This window comes from Motacilla alba, chromosome Z (genome assembly GCF_015832195.1).
Source record: "Motacilla alba alba isolate MOTALB_02 chromosome Z, Motacilla_alba_V1.0_pri, whole genome shotgun sequence".
In the NCBI taxonomy this organism is placed as follows: Eukaryota; Metazoa; Chordata; class Aves; order Passeriformes; family Motacillidae; genus Motacilla; species Motacilla alba.
This window is the reverse complement of record NC_052046.1, coordinates 4,572,965-4,593,611: the sequence shown is the minus strand read 5'-3', so window position 1 is coordinate 4,593,611 and position 20,647 is coordinate 4,572,965. Positions and strand designations below refer to the sequence as shown.

General features: G+C 44.2%; 1 pseudogene; it reads right to left on the bottom strand.

Moving 5' to 3' along the window:
* Window positions 1–10,138: 10,138 nt before the first annotated feature.
* LOC119695522 lies at window positions 10,139–16,568 on the bottom strand (annotated as a pseudogene).
* Window positions 16,569–20,647: the final 4,079 nt, after the last annotated feature.

Sequence of the window (20,647 nt, the reverse complement as noted above, 5' to 3'; positions counted from 1 at the left end):
TTCAAAAATGTCTTTTTAGTTAATAGAAAGGGGGGAGATGTGGGAGATGGGTGGAGAGAAACTTCGGGGATGCCTTGGGAGGCAACGTGTGTATGAGGCAGCCCCCGTATGTCAATCAGTGTGTCACTCACCTGCTCCCCACTCCCTTGTTCCAGAAGGTTCTGCAGTTCTCTGTCTTCCATTGGTCCCCTGCCCAAAACCACTCCCTTCCCTCCTTTCCATTGGTCTGTGTCATGTTAACCCACCCTGACTCCTCCCCAAACTCCACCCCTTTCTCCCCTTGGTTATATACCCGAAGCCCTCCCGGGGTCGGGGCTTTTTTGCCTCTGCTGCCCTTCGGTGAGAGTTGTATCCCTGCCCCCTTCTACTTCTTTCCTTGGAATAAACTCCTCCGGATCTAGCAAGCAAGAAGCCCTCCTGCTCGTTATTTCTGGTGAGGCATTAACATTATCCGGGCTTGGGCGGAAGGTTGGCCGAGGGCTCCCAGCCGAGGGACCTGACGGGACCGGCCCAAGGACACGACACCCCCGCATTCTACAGAAGTGATTCCATTTTTGTTCCAAAACTTATATATTTGGGGCTTATCATGAGAAGGATTGGGATCTTTGGAGGAACATTCATATACCTTTTCTCCCTGGATGTAAGAACACCCTTTGTTTTGTTTCTTAGACCAGTATAGGTGAGGGGCTCCGGGAATCCACCATTGATGGGTGTCATTACTGACCAGGCATCGTTGACAGGATAATTCACCCACATATGAAATAAGCTTAGAAGATCCCTTCCTCCATAAACATTTTTCACCTACTATTTCTTATTTTAAATTCCTCTTCATCATTCTGCCCATCTTACTAAGGTGATGATCTTTGGCTTTTCATTTTGTTCTTCATTAGTTTTAGGATTTCTTTTGGAAATGTATGTGCTATTCCTTCCCACAGCCAAATTTCTGCTGCTTGTGTCTCCGCAAAAGAAACAGTTAGTTATATTAAATTCATAACTTATTCTTTCATCTAGGTCTAAAAATAAATTTTTCCCACCTACGATTTTCAGTCCTGTCCCTTTTTTGATTAAGTCTGATTCATGGATTCCCTTTTTCTCCACTTTTCCTCAAACTTTTTCTCTGAACATATCCATTTTTCCTTCATAGGGCATTCTCCCAACAATTTTTGTTTATAATTTCCTATATTTTAGAAGACCCAATAGGTTTTGCTGTCCTCTACACATTGTTAATTGTGAAAAGTCAATACAGTCAGCATTCAGATTCATATGGACTTCGGTGTGGCAGGAGTCTTGGTTTCCACTGCGTCCACCAGGGGGAAAACCCTGGGCCGATGCTGGCGGGACGCCAGAGGGATGAAGAGTGTATCCTTGACCAACAGCGCTACTCCTCAGCCCACCTTCGGCCCAGTCCTGGATGTATATTCTCCGCTCGCCAGGGTAGAAGGAGGTGACTCAATCCCAGATAGTTCCAACGAGTTTTTTGCAGGAGATGAAACCAGGGAAAAGTGGTGGGTCAAAGGGGCAGGGAGATAACTGCGAAGAAGGGCACTGGGGAGAGAATCCAACGGTTGAGGGAGGGTCCAGGGTATATAAACGAACAGGGGTAGGAGGGGTCACAACAGAAATGACCCAATGGGAGCAGGTGCAGGAGGAGGGGCAAAGATGAGGTGATGGAGAACAGTCCAATGGGGATTGAGGAGGGGGTGGCTTCGAGGAGACAACCAATGGGAGACCGAGGTACAGAGAATGTTCTAGAAACAGGTGTGTACAACACTTGTCCTTTTCATACACATTAGCATAACAGTTGTATGGAACTATGAGAAATGACTACAAGTCGATCTAACTTAAACAACAGAATTCTCCCATGGCATCCCCATGCCAATTCTCCCACACCCATCGCCCAAGCTTTAGGACAGCACTCCGAGAGTCTCCTGCATGGAGTGGATAGTAGCACCCATCACAGGGGTCCATCTGGCTTCCGTGGATGTTTCTTATTATTAGCAGCATTAACACCGACAGGGGTCTGGTACAGGGCACTCTCCCAACTTCCATGTTTCTCATTCCCTTTTGGGAAGGTCAGTGGTGTATCTGTCTTGTGGCAAGAGTGTATCCTGACCCAGTCTTGCCCCCTGTAATGTGATCTTACCATTACTTGGTTTTGCAGTGACTCCCTTCCCTCCTTGTATTGACCTGTATTTTTCTTTTAGGGCCTGATTACTAAATGAGTGGGAGGATGCTCTTCTCTTTGGGACCTGTAATGAGAAATACCAGGAATTCAACATGAGTTACAACTAATACTGAAATAGCAATTAAGAAATAATACTTCTATTTATAAATAGCTTTTAACTTTAACATTAAAACCAGGTTAGAATAAATATTTAGCTAGTAGACAGCAGTTGAAAAATAACATTTTAACAGTTCAGAATAGGTTAGAAACTGGTTCTCTGTTTTCTACTTCTCTTGAGGTTTCCTTTTCAAAGTTAATTTTGTGTCCAATGTATTGACCGCTGTCCATTTGGTGGGGGCCTGTACTGGACCTTTAACTCTTGTGACATGGGTCCATCCTCTTTCTTGTGTCCTTATTGCTGTCTCAGTAGTTAGGAGGACCTGAAAGGGACCCTCCCACTTGGAGGTTAATGGCTGTTCTTCCCATACTTTTATTAAAACCCAGTCTCCCAGCTGGAATTTTGAAGTCCATTGGGGTGTTTTGGGGAAGGTACTCTTTTTTCCTCAGTTCTCCTATGGTATTTACGATGATATGTAAATACTTCTTTGTACCCTGTTCTCCTTCTTCGTAAGTTCCCACACAGTCCAATGTGATTAAGAATGGTAACCCGAACATAATTTCATAAGGGAAAATGCCTATATTTGGTTTTGTCCTTGAATTCTCATCAATGCTAATGGAAGACATTTTACTCAATTCATTTTCCTTTCTTCTACTAATTTGGTGTTGCTTTCTAAGTTTGGTTAAGTGCTGCGGTGCATCTTCTCTACTCCCTGGGCAAAGGAGGAGATCCGGCTCCGGCTAGCTCGACATGCAGCTAGCAAAGGGAGGGCACTCTCCAGATGCTCCAGGGGCATCCGGAGGGCGCCTAGCTGGAGTTCGCTAGCGAGGCAGTGGAGACGAGGCGAAAGGAAAAGAGGGACTCTGTTCAGAGGCAAAGTCTGGTTTATTGTAGCTCCAGGGGGGCCAGCTGAACAAAGACCCAGGGGAGCAATTGAAATGGATATATGAACAGGGGTGGAAACAGGGGGGGAGACAACTCACTGACCAATAGGGAAGCGAGGGGGCGGAGGGATACAAATGATAGATTGCATGGCTAGCAAATGAAGTCACTCGGAAGGCGGGACCTCGGCTCTCCATCCAATCACTCAATGGATTTGGTAGAAGCTTCTAGAGCAAGAGGTTCCGCCAAGGAGCCTTCTAGAGCAAGGAGCCGCCAAGTGATGGATGGGAACCTGGGGAGGGGTTATAACAATGAATCAGCAATAATGTGACAAATTAGGGAGGAGGCAGGGGGATTGACAGCAAACAGATAGGGAGGAGGAACCAGGGCAGAACCACAAATCGGGGGAAACAGAGCATACCAATTTCAACTTACAGAATGAAACCACACACCACAACAGTTAAGTCTTTCCACTCTACCTGAGCTTTGAGGTCTCCATGGGGTGTGGAATCTCCACATTATTCCTAAGGCTTCTGTTGTTTGAGTAAGACTTGTTGTAAGACTTCAGCTGTGAAATGTGGTCCCCTGTCCGAATCAATAATGTTAATAATTCCACATCTTGGTGTAATTTGTTCAAGTAAAGTCTTACTCACTATGCCTGCTGTAGCTCTTGCAGTTGGAAATGCCTCAACCTAATGAGTTAAATGATCTATTATTACTAAATAAATATTTAAACTTTTGAACTGGGGGAAGTTCAGTAAAATCTACCTTTACACTTTGAAAAGGTCTCTGGGTGAACTTTCTTCCACCCAGTGGTGCTTTTCTCATTACCTTCCTATTTATTCTCTGACAAAATATGCAATCTCTTGTGATTACTTTAGCAACCTCAAATATTCCTATGCATACGTAAGTTTGCAGAAAATGGTTGCAAAGTGCTTTTGTCCCCCAATGTGTTGAAGCAATGCAGATTTTCTAAAATTTTTCTGTCTAGGGCTTTGTTTAATACCTGTCTCCCATCTGGCATTGTCCACTTTCCTTTTTCATCTTTAGTTCCCCCATGTTTGTTGAATTGTTTTTGTTCTTGTTCACTAAAGATTGGGATTTCCTCATTATCTTTGTCCCCCATGTCTACTGGTTGCAGAATTTGTTCCTCCTTTTCTAAAGCAGCTTGTTGAGCTACCCAGTCAGCTAGGTTGTTTCCTTGTCATTCTATAGAATTCCCTTTCTGATGCCCTTTTTATGTGTACTACTGCAATTTCTAGAGGGTCTTTAAAGCCTCTAATGTTTCCTTTATCAATTTTTCATGGACTAGGGTTTTGCCTTTTGAATTTATAAACCCCTTTTCCTCACAGATTTTGCCAAATGTATGCACCACCCCATAGGCATATTTTGAATCAGTGTAGATAGTTCTTTGCTTATATTGTAGCCACTGCAAACCTTTTAATAAGGCATAAATTTCACTCTGCAGAACATTTTGCCAGCAGTCTCCCTTTTTCTATAATGTCCATACTTTTTCCATCTATTACTGCATATCCTGATATTCTCTTTCCTTCAATTACCCTGGAAGACCATCAACAAATAACACCTCTTCTTCTGGTAGTGGCTGTTCTTGCAAGTCTTCCCTTACTTTGGTCTGTAAATCAATTGCCTACATATAACAATGTTCTAAATTCTCTTGCGGCTCCCCATATAAGAATTGGGCCGGGTTTTCAATGTTTGTAGTGGCTAATTCTAAATTCTCAGTATTGGTTAATGTCAATTCATATTTTAGCAACCTGCTGTCTGTGATCCATTGACTTGCCCTTTTGCTCAGTGTCATCTTTAGATCATGGGGTGTATACACTTTGATTTTACTTCCAAATGTTAATTTGTAGCTTTCTTCCACCAAAGCTACAGTAGCAGCCACTGATTGCAGGCATGTAGGCCATCCTCTAACTACCGGGTCTTACAGCTTGGACACACAGGCTATTGGTTTTCCATCCCCACACCACCTTTCGACTAATACACCATATACAATTCCTTCTTCTGTATTGACAAATAACTCAAAGGGTTTATTTAAATCAGGGCAACTTAAAACTGGGGCTGTCATTAATTTTTCTTTCAACCCTTGTAACTTCTGTTCATCTTCCTCATGCCAATTTATGGGTTCTTTTTCTATTAATTTATCATACAGGAAGTTGACTAATTTAGTATGCCCATCTATCCAATCTTTACAATATGCCCATCTTTACAATATCCAATTAGACCTAGTAATTTCCCTACACCTTTTTTTATTTTCAGTGCAGGTAGGGAGAGAATCCCCTGAATTCGCTCAGCTTCCAATTTCTTATACCCTTTCCCAATCAGATGGCCTAAATATTTTATTTCCTGTTCTAGAAACTGGAGCTTCCTTTTTGACACTTCTCCCCCAAGAAGTTTAGTAGCTTTACTGTGGTTTCCTGAACTTGTTCTTTCTGTTCACCTGATACTAGTAAATCATCAACATATTGAAGGATTTGGATATCTTCTTCATGTTAGAACTGTTTTAATAATTCTTCTAAAGCCTGGCCGAATAGATTTGGGGATCCTGTAAAACCTTGGGGCAGCCGGTCCATCAAAGTTGCTGTTTCCTTCCTGTCTCCTCATCCTGCCATTCAAAGGCAAACCAGTTTCTACTTTCTTCAGCTAGGGGACAAGCCCAGAAGGCATCTTTAAAATCTACCACGCTAAACCATGCATGTTTTGATGGTACTTTACTTAAAAGCGTGTATGGGTTAGAGACCACTGGGTATCATGTGATAGTCTCTTTGTTAACCTCTCTTAGATCTTGAACTAATAGGTAAGTACCATCTGATTTCCTCACTGGTAATATTGGGGTGTTATGGGGGGAACATGCATGGTTCTAGTATTTTATCTATAATAAATTATTTTATAACTAGGGCTAACCCCTGTTTCTCCTCAGCTGAAACAGGATATTGTTTTACTCAGATTGGTGGAATCCTCAGTTTCATCTTTACTTCTATAGGAGGTATATTAAGTAGGCCACGGCCACCTCCTTCAGCCCAGACTCTGCTGTCCATTTCATTATCATCTTCCAATTTGAGAACTAGCATCTCTGCTACCATCTCTCCCTCTTTAGAGATTACCCCTATCCCTAATTGCACTTATAGGTCCTGAAATAATAGATTACATTCCAATCTAGGAATGTATAGCAAGCCTACACATCTTTCTCTTTAATTTCCTTTTTACCACTACTTGTTTCATTACTGCTACATCAAAAGGCTCATTGCTAGCTCTTCTCACTTTACACATTTCTTTACTCAATTTGCAACCTTTTGGAAACTGTAAAATACGTGACCTGTCAGCCCCAGTGTCAACTAAAAGTTCTTCCCCTTGGGAACCTACTTCTAAATTTATCAAGGGCTCTATTTTGTGCTCACCCATCTTTCCCAGGGAACAGAGCCCCTGAAATCCCTAATCATCATTCACTCCTATTTCCATTTCTTTGTACAGCCTTCTGTCCCTTCTCCATTTTCTGCAATCTTTCCTAAAGTGACCCTTTTTGTTACAGTAAAAACATTGCCCTTCCCAGGGGTCTGTGCCTTGTCCTCGGGTCTCCTCCTTTTTTGATTTTTCTATCTCCTTCAGTTCTTCCCTTTCCTTATCTTGACTTTCCCTAGCTATTGCAACCATAATTCTAGCTTTTGATTTCCTCTTTTCTTCTTCCCTCCTCAAATACACCTTCTGGGCCTCTCACAATAATTCATTTAAGCCTTTTTTCTGCCAATCTTCCACCTTTTCTAATTTCCTTCTGGTATCTGGCCACACCCTAGTTACCAACTGTACTTTTACTAACACCTACCCCTCTGGGCTCTGTGGATCTACACTGAAATACAACTGAAAGTTTCACCTCAACCTATCTAACCAGGCATTTGGGGTTTCGTCTTTTTCTTGTTGGCTATCAAAGGCCAGGTTTGCATTACTCTGCCTGTGGCTTCCCCTCCCCTCTGAAGGGTGCTTTCCCGGGCAGGTGCTGTTGGGGTGCCTGCTGACCCGAGAGCGTCCCTGCTTCAGGCTGCGCTGGCAGTTCCCTCAGCCCACCAGATGCCCAAGCCCGAATGGTGTAATAGTTGCCTCACCAGAGATGAGAGGACTCTCCACTTGGTGGAATCCACTAGAGTTTATTGAGGGTAGTTCTTAGCTGCTTTACACAGTTATTTTACTTTCCCATATGTTACTGGCTCCCATCTAGGATTTGCACCTCCCCTTCTATACTGCACTGGAGCAGCAGTTAATTTGGAAACCATCTCCAGTCTCCCTCTTTTAACAGTTGTCCGGATCCTCTCCCAGGATTGATGGAGTCACTGGATCCGGAAGGGCTCAGGTCTTCTTCCAAGGAGGAGGAGGGTGAAGAATAACCAGATGCAAGCACAATGTTTTTATTGTTTGTAGGGTGGTGGTATCAGTGCTTGACCTCTGGCATGGTCCTGGACTAAGGCCTCACGGGGACCACCATGTTGGAGGGTGGTGGTTCTGGAGCCATGGTGGGAGTAGTTCTGCTTCCCCCAGAATGGGTGGAGCCCAAAACAGAGGTGGAGCCGAGCAAAGAGCCTTGGACAAAAATGGCAGTTCAGGCGGAAAACATGACAAAATCGCAGTTGTTAGATGGCATGGCAGGATATCTGATGGAGGAGGAGGGAAATTGGGATGATGGAGGAGGAGGGAGGATGGAAAGGGAAGGCTCCAAGATGGCATGGCCTTCGCCGTCTCGGGCGGATGTAGCCCACTGGAGCCCAGGCCAGCTCTGAGCACTCTGGCAGCCATGCCAGGAGTGAGGAGCAGCTGGGGACTGGGGTTTGCCCACAGATGAACCTGAAGATCTTCAAGCTCTACAATGCATGCTGTGACAGTCATGGCAGGGACCAGGTAAAGGAGGAATGAGGAAGCTCTTTGTCTTGAGGTACCACAGGGAAGGTTTATTCCAGGTGAAGGGGTTAAGGCAAAAGAGCCCCAAGCACCTCAGTACATGGGGTTAAATACAGTTACAGACCAGGGGGTGGATACAAAAAAATCAACCAATAGGGAAACTTCAAGGATGGAGCAAGAGGATGTCATCAACAATGTGGGACCAATCAGGATGGGGGGAAGAGAGGGGAAAGGTCACATTGGCCAATGGGGTGTCACAGATTAGGGAATTTCAAAATGGGTGTTTCAATCAGGGATTAGCCCAGGGAGAGAGTGGCAGGGAACATTGAGGAAAAAGGGGCAGGGTTGCCTTGATGGGCAGGGAAGGGACTAGAACAAAGGGAGGTGAATAGCTTGAGGGACAGCTTTAAGGGAGGATACAACTTAGGGATAAACCAACTTGGGGAAAACAGAATGAACCATTTAACAGCAACTTAATGAAAGAAACATAAACTGCAACATCACGCCCCAAGTGGAGGAATCAGAGAGGAACACATAGTAGCAGAGCAACCAGTAAAACCCAGACTTCATCTCAGCACACTAGCATTATTCTCTATCCCGTATCCTACTCCAGGGTAGTCCAAGGGGCGAGAAGGGGGAGGACACAGGAGGGCAGAGTAGTAATAACTTGTTCATGCAGTAGGATGGGTTCCCTCCTGTGTCCCACTCCCAAGGTCAGAAGGACAAGGAGCTGTAGTTGGGAAAAGCTGGTAGTGGAACTAGGATCACAGTGCTTTTCCTCCAATTTTAATACTTAAAATATAGCACAGAAGGGGAGCATGCAAAGTGCCATGAAATCCCCCTTGGCTTTTAAATTGTAAAGCTTCACCCCCATCAAGTCCCAGAAATCTGCCGTGAAGATGTTAGTGGCTTTGGTGATGTTACAAAAGACCCACTTTATGATGGCTTTCAGTTCCCTTTTCTGTACTTCCTTCTCATGAGCTGCTAAAAGTAATTTGAATAGTCCATATACATTCTTTTCTACATTTGACTTTCCTGAGTCCATCTTACGGAGCTGGATTGGGGTTGGATATATTCCCCTGGTTAACTATGGGTGGATGTCCCCCTTTCCACTCACCTGTCTCTACTGCAGGTATCCACAGGTCGCCACTTCTCTGGATGCCCAAATCTGCCGATTCATTTGCCAGTCCTGGTTTTGAAAACTCCACACCAGAAAGGGAATGGCCTACCAGTCAGCTTCTCCCTGCTGACATGATCCTAACGGAATCCTGAATATCAGTGCCTTTGTTCAGGTGCCACTTGTCATGGTCCTGCCTTCTGCAACCTCAGAACCAGGCCAGCTGGGAGCAGTGTGGCAAATAAAAGGATGGGTCAATTGAGTTACCTGAAAACAAAGTAACTTTAATAGATGAAATACCAACTAGTAGAAGGACCACATGGTATGGGGTTGACTCCAAAGGACCCAAAAATGGGGGAAACACAACAATATATAAAGTAGATCTGAGGATAGGGGTCCAATCATAAAAGAGAACTAGAAACAACTACGTGTCAAATATGACCAACCAATCATTAATCGCAACTCAAAAAACAACCTTATATGGAATAATGCTCTTAAACTCACAGCAGCCATTTCTCCTCACCCTAACTAGAAAGGTTATTCCCATGGCCTTAAGTCTATGGTTACCTCAGGCTGGCCGACTCCCACAAGGAGCACTGGTAAAATCAAACAAGAGCTGTATTTTTTTTAATTTCAGCTACCATTATTGTGTGTTAGATTTCTTCCAGGGAAAACTACTAAGAGACTACCAGAGCCATATATGAGGATATTTGCTTTCTTTACCCGTTGGGCCAACACTCTTAGTAAAACACCAATGGAAGGAAAACACCTATCTTAAATTCAGCATAAGACAAAGACTAGTAATTTACTCTTCTATCAAGCCCATAATTTGATTTCATTATGTATTGTATTGATACAGTCTAGTGATTTACTGATTTAATTATTACCTCAATTTGACCATTATGTTGTTCAGTCTTTATTTTTTCCAGTATAAATGTAGTATATTAACTCACTAGTAGGTGCTCTTAAGTGAACCGGGACTGGCAGCTCTGGGACTGGCAGCATGTGGCGCCATGGCAGGGCTCGGCATGATCATGGCAAGAACCAGCATGCCAGCTGCCATCACTAACACGTCCCCTAAAACATGCTGCAGGTTGTCACTGTGCGCCCGTTTGACCTCCAGCTTTCCCCGCAGGTCTGCAATATGGACTTGCAGTATCTGCACTAGCACTTCCAGGGACTTGATTGCTGCTCTCTCCTGGCAACACCAAGAAGCCCTTCCTTGTACAGGCAAATAGAGAGCACCCAACACCACACAAATGGAAGATTTCTCCTTTCCTGGCTTGGACTTGACTTTTGCCCACAAGGCTGAGACCCAGTCTATGACACTTTGGACACTGTGCCAATGGTCCTTTGTGGCAGTACGCTGTGGCCACAGGATAGAAAGTCCCAGGCTAGCACACTTCCCGTGGCCAGAGGGCATGCACAAGAGTGGCCACCCCCAGATCTCTCCTGAGACCTCTGCAGGTGGCGGTGCTTACAGAGAGTTTGCGGCTCCCTGCAGCAGGCTGTGGTGTAGGTAGCACAGCAAGGAAACAGGCACAAGGAACCGAGACAAAGGAAGTTGGGAGAGATCACTCATATGAAATCCAAGGAAAGTTTTTTTCCTGGGAGGGATCAGGGATGAGCGATGAGGAAAATGTGTCTGACTAGCATTTTTAAAGAGGGAATGGTCCAAGGGGTGGGTACCAGGGATGTTAGGAGAGGAACACATCACTTAACATAACCAACAGGGCTCATGCGGGGGAGGGAGGAAGCCTTATAAACCAATCAGCCATTGAAGCAGGGCTAACTGACACAGAACATTCCAGAACACAAGGGGAGTGACGACAGAGACTGAACAAGAGTAAGGGGCAGTACAACTGGGATTGACAAGGGCTTATAAGGGAATCAGGGGAGGAACAAGGAGACTGACACAGTGATGGTCAGACAAGTGGTGGGAAAACTTTGTGGTAAACAACTTAGGAACGAACCATTTCGTGGAACAAAATGGGGTACACGGGAGAAACCATTGTAACTGACTAACATGGAAGGTCTAACTTTTATATTAAAACAACTGTAAAGCACCAACTACCACAGTCCCCAGCCAACTCCATTCCAGACACAGAGGGTCTTGCTCTGAAAGCTTCTAAGAAATCCAGGAAGGAGGCAGATGGATCACTGTACCAAATACCAGTGCACCCATGAAAAATCATTCACTCATTCTCCTCTGCTATAGTTGAGCAGAGGAGGGGGGGAGAAAACTCATGGGGTGAGATGAGAATTAGGAGAAAACACTTTAAAGGCAAAACAGGCTAACAACTTTGAAAGGTATAAAGAAAAAATTATTAACAGAATTACAAAAGAATAATGAGAACTAGAATAAACCTTTACAATACCTTTCCTCCCTACCCCAGCCCTTCTTTTCTTCCCACCAACAATGTAGGGAAACAAAACATGGGATTTTTAGTCAGTTTGTTATTTCTAAAGATCTTTCTTCAGTTGGCTTAGGGAGAGGAGTCTGTTTTGCTATGTCTTGGGGTCTTTCCCACAAGAGACAGTTCTTTGTGAACTTTTCCAACAGAGTTTAATTTTCACAAATAGCAGTCCCGCCCGACATGCTATAATGTGAGCCCCTCCAATGGACAAAAAACAGTCTTCCCACAACTGTTTTACCATGGGCCATTAGTTCCGGAGGTCCACTTTTTAAGGATGAGTTGTTCTAGTGATGGAACCCAGAACGTCCCTCAGACGTTGCTGGATGTTCCAGGTCCCAGCCAGGAGTGTTGGAGACCTTGGCATGCAGCCAGAAACCCCTGTGGCTTTGAACCTGACCCATGGAACAAATTGCTAACCTTTCATGAAGAACTACAAGTCACAAAAGTTTAGGTAGAAGTAATAGTAGAAATAATCATAAGGTGAAGGGAAAAAATGTTCAGGTGTTGTACATGGGGGTTTTGACCTCTGTATAGGGGGGTTTGGTTTTGTACAGGGGGGTCAGGAGTTCCAAGATGGAGGGTATTGGGTGTGCCCTGTCCTTCTTTCTTCTTCCTAACCTCCGTGTTTTGGGTAAGGATGGCTTTCACAGATTGGTTTAGAGTAGAAAGTCACTGTTCAATATGGGTGATAGGTATTGGGACAAAACTGTAAATATCAAATACGTAGCATATAGTATAAAAGACAACACCAGCCCCGTGGGAGGGCAATGTGCCTTTGGCTGACTTGCTGAGCAGACTTTGACAGCTCAGGAGAGAAATCTTTTAGCTAACATTTAATAAACAACCTTGAGACCGACGGCTGAAGACTCACGAATTTTTCTTTGACAGCACGGATTGGAGAAGAGACTTTTCTACCTTTCGGGGTCACCCCGACCCGGGGTGATTCCCACATTCTAGTATAAAAGCAAGAACCCACTTCCTCTGTCTCTCCAAGCAAAGATTCTCTATTTCTCTCTGTTCAAGCCTCTCACCAGACCACAGCTTCTCTACATCCACACATTCCGATGTGAGCACCCTTTTCTCACAGGCTGCAGGTGAATTCTGCATCCCTCCATGCACTTCATGAATTACAGGGAAATAGTTTGTTGTATTATAGTCCTCACCACAGCTTGCAGAAGAATCTCAGCTCTGAGGTTTGGACCACCTCCTCCCTCCTCCCTCCTTTGCACTGATCTTAGTGTCGCCATGTTCTCCTCGCGTGTCTTCACCTTTTCTTTCCCCCTGATCTGGGAGAGAATTGGTGTCTGTAGGTTCATCTGCTCTTAAGCTCTACCTATGAATTTAAAAGATTTTATAGAGTCCTGCAGCACTGAAAAGTTCATCTCATCCGGGCTCCAGACTGGGGAATTGCTTTGCCTCTCGCTGCTGATCGCGTGGTCCCTGCTGCCACTAGCAAGCCGCATCACCTGCTGGCTTCACTCCACTCCTTTTCTTCATGTGGGGTGCCAAAAAAGAAAAGCTGCTGCCGCCACTTTTGTCTTTCTGTCTGCAACATAGCTGGCTGAAAGCAGCCAAGCAAATAAAATCCATTGCGGGCCATGCTGAGATAGCCTTGGCTGTGTGGCACCACCCTGGTGGTGCCTGGTCACACCAATTTCAGCTGCACAGTCCTGTCCGTGTGGCTGCTCTTGGACTGGGATGGTGGCAACTGCATGGTTGCTTGTGGTGCCAGGATGGCCCCCGGTGGCATGGCCCAGTGGCAGTGCCAGCACGGGGTCCAACAACCATCTTTGAGAAGGGGGCCTGGCTGGCTGCACAGGGAAGGGGCCCAACAGCCCCCACCACCACTCCAAGGGCAGGGAGAAAGAGAGGTTCCTGTGGCTTCTGTCTTTCTTAAATATGTTATCATAGAGGCATTAGCAGCTTTTCTAATTGTCTTAGTAGTGTGCCTATTCTCAAAGCTAGCTGGTGATTGGTTTTGCCAGGCATGGAGGAAGCTGCTAGCTACTCCTCACAGCAAAAAATCACTTCCATGGCTGGCTTTTTTCCCTTTTTTCCCTCCTCACCAAAACCCAAGCTATTTAAAACCACCACATATCCCCCCAAAACATGAGTGGTGGACTCGGACTCCTTCTGCATTTAGTTTAATACTATTTGCAGCTGCTTTATATGTTCCTTAGAGTGTTTTTAGTACTCTCCAGATGAGACGTCAGAAGGCAAACTTGAATACCAGATATACTCACATGTGAAACAGAAAGGTTTCTCTTCATAGTAGCTGTTGGAAAAGGTATTATCTCATGTTTCAGTAACTTCACTATTCATTTCTTTAACATGATGACAGTAAAATACTCACCTATGTTGCCTGGAATAATAGTGTAATTGCCTGATTTCATCTGGAGAAGACAGATGTGGTGGGATGACCTCCTGTGAAAACTGTATACTGCCAGGTGTGTACAGATTCCTCTAGTTCGATCTTTCATATTTCCTAGATCCAGCCCGTCAATGTTCCAGGTGATCTGTGAGAAGTTGCTGTCAGCTTTTTGCTGTGAGACTGCACTGGCATTACTTGTAGTTGCATCTGCAGTGAGGTCAATACAGCTGCCGGTGTCTGGCTAGGCCAGGGCCACCCTGCCTGCTGCTGCTCCTAATTAAAATGTCACATTGCACTGTGGGAACTGAGAGAAGTTATTTTAAAAATAGATGTTCAGGCATTGCTATGGGGAACTACGACACATGGACCTCCTTGTTTGTCCTGAAGATTGTTTATTTTAACAAACGAAACACTTTTATGTTCTAAACCTAGCCCAAACAAGCATGCATTGGCTCCCTGTCATTGCAGCGTCACTGTTCATGCGTCCCTTTACCCAGTCAGCTCTCTGGTCATGTGGTGTCCATGCACCTCCCCAGCCAAACACTGCCCCATGCACCAGGTTCACATGCCAGCCATACAGCCTGATCTCTGCTTACAGGACCTGGTTTGTACCTTGCTGTTAGCCCGACCTTTCCCAGAGTGCTTTCTGTTGAGCCAAAGTGAACAGGATTATTTCTCCCCCACAGTCAAGAATGAAATTAAGCCAAACGAGGCAAGTATTTTATCTGAGAATTATTTATTGGTAATCAAAAATAAAATAAAAAGGAGTTGCCCTACTAAAGAGAGCTAGAAAAGACAAAGAAAAGAGGAAGAAAAATGGGAGTGAGACAGTAAGAGAGAGGGGAGACAGAGGGGAAAAGAGGGCTTTACCACCAGGGGTTGAGGAGTGCTCCCAACATCCACAAGGTGAGGGCTGTGAATGCTGCCTGAACAACTCCTGTGGTGACAAGCGACCGGACACGAGACAAGGGAGGGCTCAGGCAGGGGGTCCAGAGGCCTGGACAGGGTCGCAGGAAGGATCACGGTGGTGGTGAGGCTCAGAGGTGGGCAGGGCTGGACACAGGTGACTGAGGCAGGGACGCAGAGATGAAGCAGGCAGGCAGGCAGGGTGTTGGTGAGGGACACAGGGAGGCAGGAAAGACACAAGGGCAAGCAAGAGCCAGCGAGGGCAGGAGAGCCAAAAGGTAGGCTAGGGCCGGGGCAAAAATGTGAGACTCAAAAGGCCCCAGAGCTTGTGATGCTGTTACTTTTTATGCCCCTGGCTCCTCCCAAAGTCCACCTGCTGACACGAGACCAATGATCCAATCCAATGTCCCAGTGCAGTCCATTGGTAGATATATTTTGCCATCAGTTTCAGAGTGTCTCTGGAGGGTTCAGTGTCTTTGGTGTTCCCCTGCTGACTGCCTGTTCCATGTGAGATATGAACTGGTTGCCAGGCAAGGTCTCGCCAGAGACAAGGTTTTTCTCCATCTTCTCCTAGCTGCCTCCTTGACATGGCCCATGTGCAACCCCTCCCCCACAGCCTCTGATAAGCAGGGTTGAGACAGATCAAAAGTATATTGGCTCCTCGCATCATCCTTTTAAATAAATCCATTAGAAGTATACAGAACTGTTTTATTCTGCCTGTCGGCAGTGTGGGTCATGTGTTCTGAAGAGACAATTAACCTGAAGTGAGAAATTTGCAAGCACCAAGTTATTGCAGTGAAAAGTAAAACCAAGGTCTTTTCACCTTATTATGTAAGACACTATAAAACCTTCAGTTTATTGCTAAAGAGAGAGAATTTCCAGAGCAGAGATGAAAAGATAGGATGAATTTAATAGAAATGCTGAAGTGTGGGGTTTTCTTTTTCTTCTTCCCTTTCCTGCGAGGATATCACTGAGTGAATACAGTTCCACTGAGGGCCCATGCGGTGGCACTGTTTGCTGAAGTCTTTATTTCACAGACTGAAGGACAAATCCTACAGGCAGGAAAAGAGAAGGAAAAGGACAAATCTCGCTAATGGAGCTTTTCATGTTGCAGTGGTCAAGTGATATGGTCAAGCCTCACTTTTATGTGTCTGTACCATCATGTTCTTTTCAGTCCCATTCCCAGGATTCCTGCACAGAGAGTATTGATCTTTTTATTTCTCCCCTTTTTTTTTTCTTTTTTCAGTTACAGCAAATACCAGAGAATAGAAAAATATGTGTTTTTAGATAAATGCCCAAGGGTGGGATAATCTACAGATATATGTGTCTACGTTGTAAATTCTTTCTTTTTTTTCCCTATCAGAAATATGGTAACACTGAGCTAGTTAAACTTATTAACATTCCTGAATAGGAACTCAGAAATTTGAAATGCAGATGTGCTTGAAATCTCTTGTTTATTAGTTCCTATTTTATACCTTAAAAAGCATTCAATATGCTCCTACTTGTGAAAACACTTGTGCTTTTTCGCACTTTGTGCAATAATTAAGAGTTAATACATCCCCTTTTCTTGGAGGGAATACAGCCCTTTAAAGTCACTGATATTACTGAAATTTAGTGGCATCACTTGAGATAGCTGGTGGAGAGATTCAGGTGCCTAAACATACCTGTCTAGGGCCTTTAGATGCCATGGGGCATCCAAGACACTCCTCCAGGAAAGACACAAGAAATCTGGGGCACCCAGAGTGCCATTGGAAAGCCTGTGGGCAGCAAGTGGGAAACCATATGGCATTAGCTCTCTCTGAGTGCTACAAGACCTTTGTAAAATCAGGATGCATCACCCTTTGAGGAAAAGGATTCAAAGGCTGCTTACATCTTTTTGGCACTGGGGTAGGAGCTCCTTCCAGACTTCCCTTCCAGGGTGAATTCTCCTGTCCATTAGTTTGCTGCTGCCTTTGGAGTTCTTAAGACTCAATGTCTCAGGGGAGGAAAGAGTAGTAGGAGTTTTCTGCTGTTTTATTTAATAAAATTGTTACAGCCAGTGTCAGAACAGGGAGGGGCGGGAGCTCATGGCTGTGAGGAAGGGACAAGAAAGAAGGATGAAGACCTCCTTTTCTGGCAGTAATAACCCATTACAGCATTTTGTACCATTTGAGTCAGCATATCTTTTTGGTTTTTTCCCCAGAAGGCTTTGGTGCTCTCTCCAGCAGGTCAACTGGCTGTTTTCAGGCCCCAAGCCAGCATCTCTTCCCCAGATACGATGTGGGAGGATATTTGTCATCTCCCTCATCACGGCTTGTACCCCCTGTGGATCTGCTCGCCAAACTTTGTGGTGATGGGTGAGTCGTGTGAATTTTGAAGAAGGGGTTCAGCTGCTTTTATGTGTAAAGTATCCCACAACTAAAATTGCAGTTGGGTACATTGGGACATTTCTGAAAGCATCAGCAAACTTTGGGCACCCAGCTCCAGATAAACGCTTGTGAAAGTCTTGCTGTAGTCCTTTGCAGAAAGAGATATGATAGCTCAGCCTATCCTACCCCTCTTACTTCCATACTCAACCCCTTAAATACTCCCAGTTAAGTAGGGATAAATGTCATTTGTGGTTGTTGAGAAAGTTTGATTGAGTTTAGGATCCCCTTCCTAATCAAGCCATTAACTTTTAAAGATGAAGTAGAGAAGAGCACAATGTAACAGCAATAAAAATAATTAGCGTTGGAAACAAGTCTTTGTTGCTGTCTGGGAATTTGCAGAGGAAACCTGAGTTTTGACACGCAATGCTATTGTCATGCTGCATTGATATTCAGACTGATGGTTGCTCAATGAACCTCTCTTCTTCTTCCAGTATAATGTGAGACAAATTTGCACAAGATGAGAATATTTACGTGTTCAAAATGCAGACTTCCAACCTGATACTGTAAGAAAGGAAGTTTGTAATTGAAAATTAATTCATACTGGAAAGTGTAGTCAATAGACAATTACTGAGATACAGCTTGTGTTTATTGCTTGAGGAATTTTACACAAGATTTATAACAACTAAAACCAATTACCTTTACAAGTAAAGAACAGTCTAAAAAGATGAAACTTAATTAATGTAGAAGCCTTCAAACATTCTTTATCTCCTGCAAATAATCACCAACCAAACAGTAATTAAAAAAAAAAAAAAGTATGGGAAAGTCAGCATGGTATTTGTGTCAAAAAAGATTACAGAAGAATCCCCATATTGTACACAATTTTTGTCCTATTAGTTTTGGAGAAGTGTGGCACAACCATTTTACTCAAGAAGAGTAGGAGGTGAAAATTGGATATAATATTTGTGAAATTGAAGTCAACTAGGCACAATTTTTTATAGTAGTACTCAGGTGCACTGCTGCCTCTTCCATCCTCTGTACCTGCTCTCTATACCCCTCTGAAAATCCCCGAAACTTGAGAGTTGCATTCTTCATGCAGAGACTTCAGAAGGAGTTTCCCTGGATATATTAATTCCCATTTGTGGGAAAAAATATTCGACTCTTGACCCAAATCAGAATCAATATCCCATTCAGAGCTCTGACAAGAAATTCCTTATGACATCAAAATGAGACTCATACCAGAGGCCACTCTTCAACCACTTCCTCCCGACCTGTAGTCATGTTCATTTAAAAAAATAAAGTATTAAAAATACTTATTGGGACAAGTTACAGTGGGGACAATTTTCCTGCTCTTGAGATGAGTATGAGGTACCTTGGAAAATGTTTATCTGGAGTGCTCTGTCCAGGTCTGGGCACATCAGGACAAGAGAGAGATGGAGCTCCTGAAGTGAGTCCAGAGGGCAGCAAAGATGAGGAAGGGCCTGGAGCATCTCCCTGCTGAGGAAAGGCTGAGGGAGCAGGGGCTGCTCAGCCTGGAGAGGAGCCCCAGCTGAGAGAGAACCCCATCCCTGTGTGTCCCTGTGAGCAGGGAGGGTCAGAGCAGGGCCCAGGCTCTGCTCTGGGGGACAGCAGTGGCACCAGAGGAACAGGCAGGGACTGATGACCAGGAAGTTCCACCTTGACATGAGGAAGAACTGCTCTGGGCAGTGATCTAGCACTGGGACAGATAGTGCAGAGAGGGGATGGAGTCTCCCTCACTGGGGATATTCCATATCCCTCTGGACACAATCCTGTGCCCTGTGCTCTGGGATGGCCCTGCTGGAGCAGGGAGGTGGGACCAGATGACCCCACTGGGATCCCTTCCAGCCTTAACCGGTTTTGGAATTCTGTGAGATACTGAATGCATTGCATTTCAAAATGTAATTTCAATACTTTTCCATCTAACAATTGTTTTTTAAAAATCTCAGGATCTTAAAGGATCTTAAAGACATAAGGCTAAAGAAGTCAGATCAACCAGAAGCCTCAACACCAATTATAGAAGATGGTTCAGAATGTGAAGCCTACCTCAGCATAGCTGGAGCTCAAGGGCATTGGCAATATTAGAATAGTATTGAAGTATGGAAAAGCCTCTTTCTCCAGACTCCTGGATTTTTTTGTTGTCCACACATCCAGAACCAAATGCCTGCTGGGTTCAGGTCTTGAAAGATGCTTTCACTAGACTTTGTTTCTGGGAATCACCATTTTGATTCTGATTCTGGGGGAAGTTTGAGTCTTTAATATTTTTTTTTTCCTTTGTTTTGTGACTCCCGTACTGAACAGATATTGGTAAGGTAACTGAAGAGCCTTTGGCATTAGTGCTATTGTTTTTTTTTTTCTTCTTTTCTTTCTGAAAGACAATAATTTAAACTCTCAGTGACTGAAATGCCTATTTCTAGCTCTGGTGTGGGTTCAAGATAAAATACGGAAGACATGTGCGATGGTCTGTACAAGTCAGAGAGGAGAAAGCAATTGTTCCTTTTCTTTCCCATTTTAAATCAGTAAAATTCAACCTGTTGACTTTGGTCTTTTGGTGAGTTAATGTTTTTGTAATACTTTCCTCTCTGTCCAAGAATCTGAACAGAACATCCAAAATGAGGAGGGTGAAAATTTTATTCTCTTCCTAATTGTAATGACCACGGTTAACTTTTAGATATGCTTTCTTTTTTACTTTTTTTTTTTTTTTTTTTTTTTTTTTTTTTTAAATAAAGAGGACCCATATGTGAATAAGTGGATTTTGCCTCTTGCTAAAGAAGATGAAGATCTCCTCTCTGAAAAGTAAAAACGTGGTCATTACAGGGGAGTTTTGCCTCCAGGCACAAGGAAGAAAAACAATGAGAATTGCAGTAATTTTCACCCTGGAGTGCAAAGAAGCTGCAAATTAGTTATAGAGAGAGAAGTAAGTGTGTGTGAGTGGAAATTTTCCACTGATCGTCCCTCTTAAAATTATTTATGAGTCTAAAGAATAATTAGAATGGGAGGAAAAAAAAGCCACAAGAAGATTTATGGATCTGTTAGTCTAGAGCTTGGGGTTTGTGGTGCTTTTTTCCAGAGCTACAGCAATCTTAGGGTTTATTTTAGGTGCTGGGAAGGCACCTAAATCTTTAACACCTGCACCAAAACAGAATTTAGTGCTGAAGCGACCCAGGAGAGGGAAAAATTCTATGTTGAGGGGAGGGGTAGTCTCCTGTGGTTGCTTTCCATGTGAAATGTGTGAAAAGTGCAGAGCTCTCCTGGTGAAGTCACTCTTCCCCTTTCTCCTGCGCAAGCAGGGAATCAGGACCTGATGGCAGGGCAGATTTGGTGCTTTGTGAGCAGTTTTGGGCACAAAAGACAAAACGTGTGCGTGGGTTATTATGCACAGACCTCCTGGGTGACTTCTCAGC